Source organism: Bubalus bubalis, chromosome 15, assembly GCF_019923935.1.
Source record: "Bubalus bubalis isolate 160015118507 breed Murrah chromosome 15, NDDB_SH_1, whole genome shotgun sequence".
NCBI lineage: Eukaryota > Metazoa > Chordata > Mammalia > Artiodactyla > Bovidae > Bubalus > Bubalus bubalis.
In genome coordinates this window covers 25,969,958-25,984,927 of record NC_059171.1, presented here as the reverse complement: position 1 = coordinate 25,984,927, position 14,970 = coordinate 25,969,958, and positions in this window count along the sequence as shown.

The window sequence follows — 14,970 nt, the reverse complement described above, 5'->3', positions numbered from 1 at the left end:
CATCTCATGCTCGGTTTCCCCCTTCTCCTCTTGCCCTCAGTCTTTCCCAGCATCAGAGTCTCTTCCAATGAGTTAGCTCTTCCCATCAGGTGGCCAAAATATTGGAGCTTCAGCTTCCTCATCAGTCCTTCAAGGACTGATGAGGAAGCTGAAGCTCCAATATTTTACACATACATTTTTGCATGGTGTGTATAAAAGCATATACACATATGTAAAAGAACATTAAAAACACAATTCATAGTCACGCTCAAGCATGATTTGGAAATATTTATCTAAAAACATTCAAATTTTTACATAACCTGAACTAATAATTCTAATTTTAGAAATTTACCTCAATAAAACTCTAGTGGGTTGAATGGTGTCCCCACAAAGTTCTGTGCGTGTTCTAGCCCAGCATTTGTTAATATTACTATATGAGGAAAAAGAGTGCTGGAAGTTACAATTTAGTTAACGATCTTGTGATGATAAAATCATTCTGGGTTGGCCCTAAATCCAATGACAAGTGTACTTGTAAGACTAAGGCAGAGGGAGATTACAGAGACAGATGAGGAAGAGGAAGTGTGAACGCAGAGGCAGATATTGAAAGGATCCAGCCACAAGTCAAGCAGCGCCAACAATAATACAACGAACATTATCTCCCTTAAAAGCCTAGCATGTGGGAATTCCCTGATGGTCCAGTGGTTAGGACCCTGTGCTCTCACTGCCCAGAGCCAGGGTATGACTCCCGGTTGGTAACTAGGATCCCACAAGCCACAGGCATGGCTTGGAAAAAAATAAAGAAGCCTGGGATCAGTGTGGCTCTGCCAGATATCTGATTTTTAACCCCTAGAACTATAAGAGAATAATTTCTGTTGTTTATACTGACCAAGTTTGTGGTAATTTGTTATAGCAAACTCTGACGACTAATACAGAAACTACCATAAAATCAATAAATATGATAAACATAGTTTAATATATAATAGCAAGGTGAAAACAGCATCTTATAATATACCATGTCTATAGTAGAGGGCAAGAATCTCTTAGAAGAAATGGAGTAGCCATCATAGTCAACAAAAGAGTCCAAAATGCAGTACTTGGATGCAATCTCTAAAATGACAGAATGATCTTTGTTCATTTCCAAGGCAAACCATTCAGTATCACAGTAATCCAAGTCTGTGCCCCGACCAGTAATACTGAAGAAGCTGAAGTTGAATGGTTCTATGAAGACCTACAAAACCTTCTAAATCTAAGACCCAAAAAAAGATATCCTCTTCATTATAGAGGACTGGAATGCAAAAGTAGGAAATCAAGAGCTACCTGGAGTAACAGGCAAATTTGGCCTTGGAGTACAGAATGAAGCAGGGCAAAGGCTAACAGAGTTTTGCCAAGAGAATGCATTGGTCATAGCAAACACCCTCTTCCAACAACACAAGAGGAGACTCTACACATGGACATCACAAGACGGTCAATATCAAATTCAGACTGATTCTATTCTTTGTAGCCAAAGATGGAGAAGCTCTATACAGTCAGCAAAAACAAGACCATGAGCTGACTGTGGCTCAGATCATGAACTCTTTATTGCCAAATTCACACTTAAAATGAAGAAAGTAGGGAAAACCAGTAGACCATATAGGTATGATCTAAATCAAATCCCTTACGATTATACAGTAGACGTGACAAATAGATTCAAGGGATTAGATCTGATAGACAAGGGTGCCTGAAGAACTATGGATGGAGGTTCATGACATTGTACAGGAGGCAGTGATCAAAAGCATCCCCAAGAAAAGAAATGCAAAAAGGAAAAATGGTTGTCTGAGGAGGCCTTACAAATAGCTGAGAAAAGAAGAGACACAACGGGCAAAGGAGAAAAGGAAAGATACACCCATTTGAATGCAGAGTTCCAAGAAATAGCAAGGAGAGATAAGAAAGACTTCCTCAGTGATCAATGCAAAGAAATAGAGGAAACAATAGAATGGGAAAGACTAGAGATCTCTTTAAGAAAATTAGAGATACCAAGGGAACATTTCATGCAAAGATGGGTACAATAAAGGACAGAAATGGTAGCCACCTAACAGAAGCAGAAGATATTAAGAAAAGGTGGCAAGAATACACAGAAGAACTGTACAAAAAAGATTTTCATGACCCAGATAACCACAATGATGTGATCACTCACCTAGAGCCAGACATCCTGGAATGTGAAGTCAAGTGGGCCTTAGGAAGCATCACTACGAACAAAACTAGGGGAGGTGATGGAATTCCAGTTGAGCCTTTTCAAATCCTAAAAGATGATGCTGTGAAAGTGCTGCATTCAACATAACAACAAATCTGGAAAACTCAGCAGTGGCCACAGGACTGGAAAAGGTCAGTTTTCATTCCAATCCCAAAGAAAAGCAATACCAAAGAATGTTCAAACTACCGCACAATTGCACTCACATCACACGCTAGCAAAGTAATGCTCAAAATTCTCCAAGCCAGGCTTCAACAGTACGTGAATCATGAACTTCCAGATAATCAAGCTGGATTTTAAAAAGGCAGAGGAACCAGAGATCAAATTACCAACATCTGCTGGATCATCGAAAAAGCAAGAGAGTTTCAGAAAAACATCTAATTCTGCTTTATTGACTATGCCAAAGCCTTTGACTGTGTGGATCACAACAAACTGTGGAAAATTCTGAAAGAGATAGGAATACCAGACCACCTGACCTGCCTCCTGAGAAATCTGTATGCAGGTCAAAAGGCAACAGTTAAAACTGGACATGGAACAGCAGACTGTTTCCAAATCAGGAACGGAGTACGTCAAGGCTGTATATTGTCACCCTGCTTATTTAACTTATATGCAGAGTATCTTGCAAAATGCTGGGCTGGATGAAGCACAAGCTGGAATCAACTTTGTCGGGAGAAAGATCAATAACCTCAGATATGCAGATGATACCACCCTTATGGCAGAAAGCAAAAGAACTAAAGAGCCTCTTGATGAAAGCAAAAGAGAAGAGTGAAAAAGTTGGCTTAAAACTCAACATTCAGAAAACGAAGATCATGGCATCTGGGACAAAGGACTTGACATTTCTCCAAAGAGGATATACAAATGACCAAAAAAAAAAAACCAAAAGATTCTCAACACCACTCATCCTTAGAGAAATGCAAATCAAAATCACAATGGGTTATCACCTCACACCCATTAGAATGCTATGCTATGCTAAGTCACTTCAGTTGTGTCCGACTCTGTGTGACCCCAGAGACGGCAGCACACCAGGCTCCCCCATCCCTGGGATTCTCCAGGCAAGAACACTGGAGTGGGTTGCCATTTCCTTCTCCAATGCATGAAAGTGAAAAGAGAAAGTGAAGTTGCTCAGTCGTGTCTGACTCCTAGCAACCCCATGGACTGCAGCCTACCAGGCTCCTCCATCCATGGGATTTTCCAGGCAAGTGTACTGGAGTGGGGTGCCATTGCCTTCTCCGCCCATTAGAATATCTCCTATCAAAAACCAGAAAATAGTAATTGTTAGCAAGGACTTGAAGAAATTGGAATCTTTGTGTACTGTTGGTGGGAATATAAAATGGTTCAACTGCCATGGAAAACAATATGATAGTTCCTCAAGAAATTAAAAATAGAATGATGCAGCAATCTCACTTCTGGGTTTATATCTAAAAGGACTGAAAGCAGGATCTCAGAGATATTTGCACAGCCATGTTCATAGCATTATTCACCACAGCCAAGAGATGAAAGCACGGAATATGTCAACGACAGATAAGTGTAAAACCAAAATTTGGTACATTCATACAATGCAATAGTATTTAGGCTTAAAAAGGAAGGGAAGGAAGGAGTATTTGCCATATACTGTAACATCTATGAACCTTGAGGACATTATGGTAAATGAAATTAACTAGTCACAAAAAGACAAATATATGGTTCCATTCATGTAAGTTGCCTACAGTGGTCAAATTCATAGAAACAGAAAGTAGGATGGTGGGTGCCAAAGGCTGGGGAAAGGGGAAGTGGGAGATGTTGTCTAATGGTTATAGAGTTTTGGTTTTGCCAGATAAAGAGTTCGGAGATCTGTCATACAATGATGTGAATATATTGAACACATCTGAATTGTATACTTAGACATAGTCAAGATGCTTAACAAAACATCAAAATATATATTTTAAATATTTTCAGTTTATTGTACATATAAATAAGCTATTGGTGAGCAATTTTATCGAGTGACTAAGAATGCAGACTCCAAAGTCAGACTGCCTGGCCTCAAATCTCAACTTTGCCACCTACTAGTGATGTGATCTGGGAGAAGGCAATGGCACCCCACTCCAGTACCCTTGCCTGGAAAATCCCATGGACAGAGGAGCCTGGTAGGCTGCAGTCCATGGGGTCGCTAAGAGTCGGACACGACTGAGCGACTTCACTTTCACTTTTCCCTTTCATGCATTGGAGAAGGAAATGGCAACCCACTCCAGTGTTCTTGCCTGGAGAATCCCAGGGACGGCGGGGCTTGGTGGGCTGCCATCTATGGGGTCGCACAGAGTCGGACACGACTGAAGCGACTTAGCAGCAGCAGCAGCAGCAGCAGCAGTGATATGATCTTGGGCAAGTCATTTAATAACTCTGCTCCTCAGATTTCTCTGTAAATAGAGTTTAATTACAATAGTACCACTCTATTTTTGTTGTTGCTTAGTTGCTAACCATGTTCGACTCTTTCATGACCCCATGGACTGAAGCCCACCAGGCTTTTCAGTCCATGGGATTATCCTGGCAAGAGTACTGGAGTGGGTTGCCATTTCCTTCTCCAGGGAATCTTCGTGACCCAGGGGTTGAACCCACATCTCCTGCATTAGCAGGCAAATTCTTTACCACTGAGTCACCAGGGAAGACCCAGTACCACCTTACAGAATTGTTTTTTGAATTAGATGAACTAATATTCATAAAACAAGGTCTAGAACACTGTGTTAAATAAATGTGGTGACCTATCAGTCTCACTCCTGATGTATTTCTACATAGAAATATTAACAGAGTTTATTTCTAAGGGGATGGCCTACTAGAGATTTTAATCTATTTTTCTCAGCTTATATGCATTTTAAAATCTTTTTATTACACGTGTATCAGTTCCATAATAAAAGCAATAGAAGAGTTTTTATGAATACAAAATAAGTCAGATGGTCCATCTAGTTTGGAAGTTTGTCTCTCTTGGTAATACTTAGGAAATAATTTCTGAGCCAACATGGATTATTTATTATATTTCAAAAAAGTAAAAACAAGTGTGAGTTGCTCAGTCGCATCTGACTCTTTGAGACCACATAGCCCGCCAGGCTCCTCTGTCCATGGGATACCCCAGCCAAGAATACTGGAGTGGGTCGCCATTCCCTTCTCCACGGGATCGTCCCAACCCAGGGAGCGAAGCCAGGTGTCCTGCATTGCAGGCAGATTCTTTACTATCTGAGCCACCAGGGAAACCCGATATTTCAAAAATCTTTCTAGTATTTTTAGCACTATTATTGAAAGAAAAAAAGAGAAAGATACTATTATATGTGAGTGAGAATAACAAAGTCTACAATAACAGCCTGTAACTGTTGTTATAAAAATTATGGTCTATAACCCCCTAAACTTTTTTAGTTATTAACTATGAGTGTAATTTCCTCACTGTTTGTAGGCTGGGTGACAATAACAAATTAAATGCAAGACTGCAGAGATATTCCATAAGGATGCCTTCCTGACCCATTATTTTTGCAACACTGGGAAAAGCCATGGTAGATTTGGTGTTGATCCTGCTTTTCCCCTGGACAGAGTCAGCCCTGGCCTGCTCTATCTCTCATTACTGTGATGACGGCCCTATCCAGATGCTAAATACTCAAGAGACACTCCAATATAGTATTAAACACTCTGAACACTTCACCCCCAAAGAATGTAGCATTCCAAGAGAAAACAGGCCTCCTTCTGACACCAGTAAAACTATGAAGGTGTGTGATAAATCAGGAATCAAAATGAGAGGCCTCAAATTCTTAAATGTGCTCTGCCCCTTACAGTGAGTCCCTGCCCTTCTCTTTCCAAAACAGAAACAGTCATATATTTTAAATAATGATACTAAAGCTTGCAAATACACATCAATAGAAACAACTGTAAAATACATTCAACTATAAAGTGTTCCAATCACCTACTATGCAGTTAAGAAGGCTGTTCTAGATGGGAATCAGAATAAATAGAGATGTTCACTAACAAACTGTGTGAAATATCTTAAGCCCCTTGAGGTGATTTATTTTGAGAGGATATGCAGGAATGTTTTGTCTTAACTATTTGTCTTAATGGTTTCTTCCATTTTCTTTTCTTTGTTTCCTTTCTTTTCCTCCCTCCCTCTCTTCTTTTCTTCCTCCCTTCTTTCACACAAAAGTTTTTAATTCTTAGTGTACCATTTACTTGAAACATCAACTTTCTAAAGAAATACAAAATTTTTAAAATCTAAAATAATGATTTTTACCTATATCAAAGAAAACAAAACAATGGCTTGTTTTTCAAACAAATAGATTGGTTATAAGCTAGAATTATTTTTCCATTAAAAAATAAACCTATTTCAATCAGAAATATATAAAACATTGTTTCTAAAATGACCAGTGCTTAGTTTTCTAACAAAAATGCAAAATAATCTGCCTCAGAACAATGGAAATATATAAATTATGACTACTAGTATTAACTACAATTTACTAAACATTAGATTTACTTATTTTGCTAAAGCAATATATAATTCCTAGTATTTTTGTTCATCTTATTTTTTACTGAGATAATGTGAAGTAAAGAAGTGTATGCCTCAATGAATTTTTACGTCCATGATCCACCAGCCAGATCAAGATAGAGAACACTTAAAAGATTATGTTTCCCTTCAATTTTGGGTGTATAAATCTCTCCCTGAAGATGTAGACTAAAATGTAGATACGTAGGCCACATTCCCAGAGATTCAATAATAATAATCTGGGATAGGGTCCCTAAGACTACATCTTAAATAAACTCCTCTACTTGGAGAATCTTTGCCCTTGAAGGAAGCCTAACTTGACTTATGACTCTAAAAGTTCCACTACTCTTAACTTCAAAGATAATTTTTTGGGAAATTGAAGTTGTCTTTTTTTTACTGAGGAAGAACATAGATAGGACATTTGGTATCCTTGTGTAATTTTTAGTGTTATTTTCTCTTTTTTTGAGGCAGTCTCCCAAATGAAGTTTCTATCAATCCACGACAAAATGAATAATTTTAGTCCCTAGTGAATATATCCTAGTAATATATCCTTTCTGTAGAAAATTTTAAAAAAATAGGAAAACTTAAATCAAGACCACTAAACAATTGTTTATATAGTTGTTTATCTTTTTCAGGGCTTTTCTATGTACAGTTTTTTTTAACAAGAATATGTGTGTGTGTGTATATATATATACATATATATGTGTGTGTATATATACATACATATATATATATATGTATATATATAAATTGAACCTGCCATTACCACCCAATACAGGAGACCTGGGTTTGATCCCTGGGTCAGGAAGATCTCCTGGAGAAGGAAATGGCAAGCCACTCCAGTATTCTAGCCTGGAAAATCCCATGGACAGGGCAGCCTCTTAGGCTGCAATCCATGGGGTCGCAAAGAGTCAGACACGACTGAGCGACTTCACTTTCGCTTTACCACCTGATTTTTCTTCAGCACTTTGCAACATTATTAAAAAGTATTTCAATGTAGTTTTATCTAAGAATGTTCTAACTTTTGAAAGCATCATAATTTATTACTCTATTTAAAATTTTAAACACAGACATTGTTTCCACTTTTTAAAAATGTAAAGAACACTGTGATGAATATTTTTGTACACATTTTAAAATTTCATTTAAAAATATTTCTTTAAGATAGATTGTTAAAGAAAAAAATTGATATGGAGGGTATAAGCATTTTTAGGGCTTCCCAGGTGGCACTAGTGGTAAAGAACCTGCCTGCCAATGCAGGAGCCACAGGAGATGCAGTCTCCATCCTTGAGTCGGGAAGATCCCCTGGAGGAGGATGTGGCAACCCACTCCAGTATTCTTGCCTGGAAAATCCTGTGGACAGAGGAGGCTGGCAGGCTGCAGTCCATAGAGTTGCCCAGAGTCAGACACAACTGAACTGACTCAGCACACATGCACACAAGCATTTTTAAGGCTTTTAATATATATTGTGATTCAGTTATCTATTGCTGCTGCTGCTGCTGCTAAGTCGCTTCAGTCGTTTCTGACTCTGTGCGACCCCATAGATGGCAGCCCACCAGGCTCCCGATTCTCCAGGCAAGAGTACTGGAGTAGGGTGCCATTGCCTTCTCCCCAGTTATCTGCTGCTGTATAACAAAATCTCCAGAGCTTAGTGGCTTAAAATAAAGTCATTTATTATTTAGATAGATAGTATTGGCTGAGTTCACTCATGCAGCTGCATTGAGCTGAAAGCTTGACTGAGGCTAGAATGTCTAAAATGGCTTCACTTATGTATCTGGGACCTTAGCTGGGGTAGTTGGAATACCTGGGGACTGGTTTGACCTGTTTCTGCATAGTCTCTCATCATTAAGTAGTCCAGCTTGAACTTATTTATATCACAGCTGGATCCCCTAAGAGTAAAAGTGAAAACTGCCAGGCTTCTCAAGATCTGTACCTAGAAGCCAAAGCAAGTCATGGCACCAGCCCAGATTTAAGGAGAAGAGAAACAGACTCTACTCTTTAATGGAAAACCTCCAAAATCATGTTGCAGAAGGGCATGTGGGGTTGAAGGTATTGCTGCGGTCATCTTTGGAAACAATGACCACTTATTGTCATATTATTACTTTATAAAGCACAGATTTATTATAAAAAGTATATGTAAAACATACTTCCATCAGATTGGTATAAATTAAAAAGTGTCAGCAAGGATGTATAGCAATAATAACTTTCATATACTCCTGATATGGGGACAATCTTGATGCTCACTTTATAAAACAATTTGGCCTTAATTGCCAAAGGTCATAGGTATATACCCTGATGAAATAGGCATACAGGTAGGCCAGGGTATATGTATAATAAGGTTCATAGCATCATCATTCATAGATCATTTATATCCTCAAACTGAAAACAACCTTAAGGTTCACGGAATCTAGAACAGATTTTAAGAAAATGTGGAATATTATAGAACAATGAAAATGAATAAACTATACTCACAGCAGTATAGATGAATCCTCCAAACATAATGATGAATATAAAATACAAGTCATAAAGTGGTTCATGTAATTTGATTTCATTTATGTAAAGTTCAAAAACAATCAAAAGTAAACTATGTTGTTTAGGGATGCATACATAAATAATCAAGCTATAACGAGCAGAGAAATGTTTACTATATTAAAGTCAAAGAATGAGTTTGGTCTAGTAAGGGGGAAGGAGGATGGAGAGTAGCATCCAGGTAGAGGAAAAAGAATAACGGGTGACAGATGAAGTTGACTGGATTTGAGGAATTTAAAGGAAGTCCATGAGTAACAGGAAGAACAAGAGCTCAGAGGCCAATGTAAGGATTTTCAGACTTCATGCTAAGAGAAATGAAAAGCCACTGATTGGCTGTAAGCAAAATGATCAGGTTTTCATTTTCAAAGAGCTATTTTGTCTGTCATATATAAAACAGATTAGAGAAAATAAAAAATGCATACAGGGATAATATTAGGAATCTATGTAAATGGCTTCAGGTGAGAGATAATAGGGCTGCAAGTGGTGCAGTAAGGGTGAATAAAAAAAGGATGGATCCGAAGTGGGCTTGCTGAGTGGAATTAAGAAGACTTGGTGATTAGGGGCACATCCCTGGCAGTCCAGTGGCTGAGACTTCACCTTTCATTGCAGGGGGTGCAGGGTCCATCCCTCATCAGGGAGCTGGGATCCCACACGCCTTGCAAAAAACCAAAACATAAAACAGAAGCAGTATTGTAAGAAATTCAATAAAGATGTAAAAAAAAAGAAAAAGAAAAAGACTTGATTATTAGGGAGTTCAGAAAACAGAATGAGTCATCATGATACCTATTTTCTGGCATGATCAGCAAGGTGTCATTGATCAACAAAGGGGACATTAATGGGGAGTTCAGTCCTGATTTGGATTCCTGGTAGACACACAAGTGCAGACGTTACCTAAGCAGGTAAATAAATTATTTGGAGCTCAGACTGAGCTAGAGAGAGAAATTTGATATTTTTTCTTTTAACGTACCATGGTAGTAAATGATATAGAGCATACCTGAAGTACCAAGAGCAGAGAAAATGACTCAGAAAGGACAGACGGAAACAAAAAACAGTGAAAATGATAATATTATCTATGTGCAGGACACTACACATGATTGCAGGATCACAAAGTTAAGCTATGGTGCCTAGTTTACCATGAAGTGGAGGAAACAGACACTTAGATTACACAAATCTTCCCTGGTAAATGATAAGAACTAAAAGATAACTCTGAGATCCCAGAGCAGGGCAGTTAAGTCTGGAAAGCTGAATGAGAATCAGCAATAAGGGGAAAGATGGAAAAGGCATTCCAAGAAGAAGCAATAGAATGTACAAAAGCATTGAGCAGCATTTATGCAGAGGGCTTGAAGTTTATGCAACAGGAGGTCAGACAAAAGAGAGAGAAAAGCTCAATGACGGATGGTTTGCATGTCCTCCTAAGAAGTTTAGGGTTTATTGGGTAGGAAAGAGAGTATATATTCCTGTGTTTGGGAGATTGCTTAGACCAAGCATGAAGGGTGAGGGCAAAGCTGAATACAGCAAAGCTGGTTAGGAAACAAATAAGCTGCTACATGTATGGAAAATGGTGATAGGGATAAAGAGGTGAGCAACATATTTGATAACTATTTAAGGTTACTCTTTAACTCAAGGAGCCTGTGTGAGGTTGTACTTGCTTAGTTCCAGGTTTCTCCCAGCTTTAAACGCAGTTGTCAGGTATATGGGAGAGATGGCAGAAGCCCAGGTTTTAAAATTTTGAATTTCTACAAAACGAAAAGCAAAAACAAGCAACCAGTAACAAGTAACCACTACATAAGCACAGCAACCACATGGAGTTGCTGTTGCCAAAGCACCTGGGTAACATTTACCACAAAGCTGTTGTTTTTCAGTCACTAAGCGTTCCGCTCTTTTCCAACCCCATGGACTGTAGCCCACCAGGCTCCTTTGTCTGTGGGATTCTCCAGGCAAGTATACTGGCTATTCAGTCTCTCAGTCATGTCCAACTCTGTGACCCCATGGACTGCAGCACACCAGGTTTCCCTGTCCTTCACCATCTCCCAGAGCTTGCTCAAACTCATGTCCATTGAGTCAGTGAGGCCATCCAACCATCCCATCCTCTGTCGTCCCCTTCTCCTCCCACCTTGTCTTTCCCAGCATCGCGGTCTTTTCCAATGAGTTGGCTCTTTGCATTAGGTGGCCAGAGTATGGGAGTTTCAGCATCAGTCCTTCCAATGAATATTCAGGGTTGATTTCCTTTACAATTGACTGGGTTGAGCTCCTTGCAGTCCAAGGGACTCTCAAGAGTTTTCTCCAACACCAAGTTCAAAAGCCATTAATTCTTTGGTGGTCTTTTATGGTCCAACTCTCACATCCATACATGACTACTGGAAAAACCATAGCTTTGACTATACAGACATTTGTCAGTCTAGTAATGTCTATGCTAAAAAGTGTATTAAAAAATACACTGTCTAGGTTGGTCATAGCTTTTCTTCCAAGGAGCAAACGTCTTTTAATTTCATGGCTGCAGTCACCATCTGCAGTGATTTTGGAGCCCAAGGAAATAAAGTATGTCACTGTTTCCATGTTTCCCTATCTATTTGCCATGAACTGATGGGACCGGATGCCGTGATCTTAGTTTTTTGAATGTTGAGTTTTAAGACAGTTTTTTCACTCTCCTCTTTCACTTTCATCAAGAGTCTCTTTAGTTCCTCTTCACTTTCTGCCACAAGGATGGTGTCATCTGCATATATTAGGTTATTGACATTTCTCCGGGCAATCTTGCTTCTAGCTTGTGCTTCATCCAGCCCAGAATTTCACATGATGTACTCTGCATGTAAGTTAAATAAACAAGGTGACAATATACAGCCTTGACGTACTCCCTTCCCAATTTTGAATAAAACGATTTCAAGATGGCGGAGTAGAAGGATGCATGCTCATCTTCTCCTGGGAGAACACCAAAATCACAACTAGCTGCTGAACAACCATCCACAAGATAATGTTGAATCCCACCAAAAAAAGATACACCACATCTAAGGGCAAAGGAGAAGCCACAACAAGACACTAGAAGGGGCACAATTGCATTTAAAATGAAACCTCAAACCTGCCAGAGATGCAAACAAAGGGTGCAAACAAAACCTTGTGCACACCAAGGCCCAGGGAAAGGAGCAGTGACCTCCACAAAAGACTGAGCCAGATCTTCCTTTGAGTATTTGAGTGCCTCCTGTGGAGGTATGAGTCAGCAGTGGCCTGCCGCAGACACAGGGGTTCTGGCAGCAGCAGTCCTGGGAGGTGCAGTATGCTGGCATAAGTACTTTTGAAGGAGGGCTCCATTACTGCCATTACCCCTACCATAGTTTAGCCTCAGGCCAAACTACAGGGAGGGAACACAGTCCCACCCATCAGCAGAAAATTGGGTTAAAGATTTACTGAGCATGGCCCCTAAAGGAAATCAGTCCTGAATATTCATTGGAAGGACTGATGCTAAAGCTGAAACTCCAATACTTTGGCCACCTGATGCAAAGAACTGACTTATTGGAAAAGACCCTGATGCTGGGAAAGATTGAAGGCAGGAGGAGAGGGTGACGACAGAGGATGAGATGGTTGGATGGCATCACCGACTCGATGGACATGAGTTTGAGCAAACTCTGGGAGTTGGTGATGGACAGGGAAGCCGGGCATGCTGCAGTCCATGGGGTCGCAAAGAGTCAGACAGGACTGAGTGATTGGACTGAACTGAACTGAGCATGATCTCGCCCACCAGAGCAAGACCCAGTTCTCCCCACAGCCAGTCCATCCCATCAGGAAGCTTCCACAAGCCTCTTATCCTCATCCATCAGAGGGCAGACAGAATGAAAACCAAGATAACTAAATTAACCACATGGATGGCAGCCTTGTCTAACTCAATGAAACTATGAGCCATGCCATGCAGGGCCACCCAAGACAAACGGGTCATGGTGGAGAGTTCTGCAAAGTGTGGTCCACTGGAGAAGGGAATGGTAAACCAATTCAGCATTCTTGCCTTGAGAACCCCATGAAGAGTATGAAAAAGCAAAAAGAATACCAGAGTGGTTTGCTATTTCCTCCTCCAGGGGATCTTCCCGACCCAGGGATCGAACCAGCAAATCCTGCGGCTCCTGCATTGGGAGCACATTCTTTACCACTGAACCACCTGGAAAGCCCCAAAATACAAATGGGTATGGCCACAACAGTCACAGATTCTCAGAGTTCTGTGCTAGAGGAAGGAAGCTGACGAGCTAAGGCTGCAAAGCAGTGGAATTCAGTTGCAGGCAGGTGTGCCTGGCCATCAGGAGTGCGTGGTTCCCAGCACAGCAGCAACAGGCGCAGCAACAGGGCAGTGGGCAAGGGAGTGTGTGCTTTTTGGCTCCGCCCCCGCCGGCGCGCGCCTGCGCAGAGCTGCAGGGGTCGGAGCAACTGAGCCACTTAGTGACTCCAAAACCTGAGACTGGCTGGTGCTCAGATATGAGACACAGTAAGGAAGGAGAAGCCTCTGAGAGTAGAGGAAATCTCAGCAGCACCTGAACAAGTAGGACAAAGTAAAGGAAGTTCCAGGGGGTAGGAAATAGGGCCGGGAATTACAGAGAGCAAGACACCAAGGTTTGGACCACTGCACAAAAGCAACAGAAGAGGGAGCATGCTGGAATTGGAAAAGCTTTTCTCCACCAGTCTCACTGTAAAAAGACGAGGAGGGGTAGGGGTGGGGAGACACACACACACACACAAACAACCCACAAACCTCCCTGATTTGCCATAGAAATGAGCATGAGGAAAGTATCCAGGGAAAATGTCATACAACATTTATTATAAGAAAAAATAAGGAGCAAACTAGCATCTTTACAGGTGGGAAAAACAGGCCAGGAAGATGTGCCCACAAAAGAGACCAAACTATAACTTACCATTTCAAAACAAACCTAAGAGACATTAAGCAAATGATTCAAGATGTGAAAGAACATCATAAATCAGAATTAGAAAGGCTCACCATTGAGGTGACAGAACTCAAAAAAGAATTAATTAACTTATGAATTAAGAAGAATTAGGTTAATGAATGCCTTAAAAGTAACAGAAAATGAAAAGGGGAAGTTCTTCATTTTAAAAGAGAAATTAGAGAATTCTCTGGCAGTCCAGTGATTAGGAGCCAGGGCTTTCACGGCTGTGGCCCGGGTTCAATCCATGATCAGGGAACTAAGATTCCGAAAGTAGTATGGCTAAGCCAAAAAAAAAAAAAAAAAGGAGAGAGAGAGAGAAATTATTTTAAAAATATAAACAAAATGAAGAAATGGATTAGATCTGTTCTGGCAGCTACAGACTGGGAGCCCTGCTTTTTACCTGTTGCTCCATCTTTGTACATTGTGGCCCCACTCAGGTCTTGTTACATGGCAAGTATAGAATTATTGTTGTATTGGACTCTTTAGTTGTGTTGGACTCTTTTTGCAACCCCATGGACTACAGCCTGCCAAGCTCCTCTGTCCATGGGATTTTCCAGGAAAGAACACTGGAGTGGGTTGCCATGCCCTTCTCCAGGGGATATTCCGGACCCAGGGATCAAACCCCTGTCTCCTGCTTGGCAGGCAGATTCATTACCATCTGAGCCACCTGGGAAGCACCAAGAATAGAATACCTTTGTTAAATAAATGGTGCTTAACTCCTATGACAACTCCCTTAATCCCCATCTCCAGGACTCAGAGGAGCCTTCAAAGGTAAGAATACCTCTTCCTCCATGGCATTGAGTTAATTTTCTGAAGTCACCTAGGAGAATAAA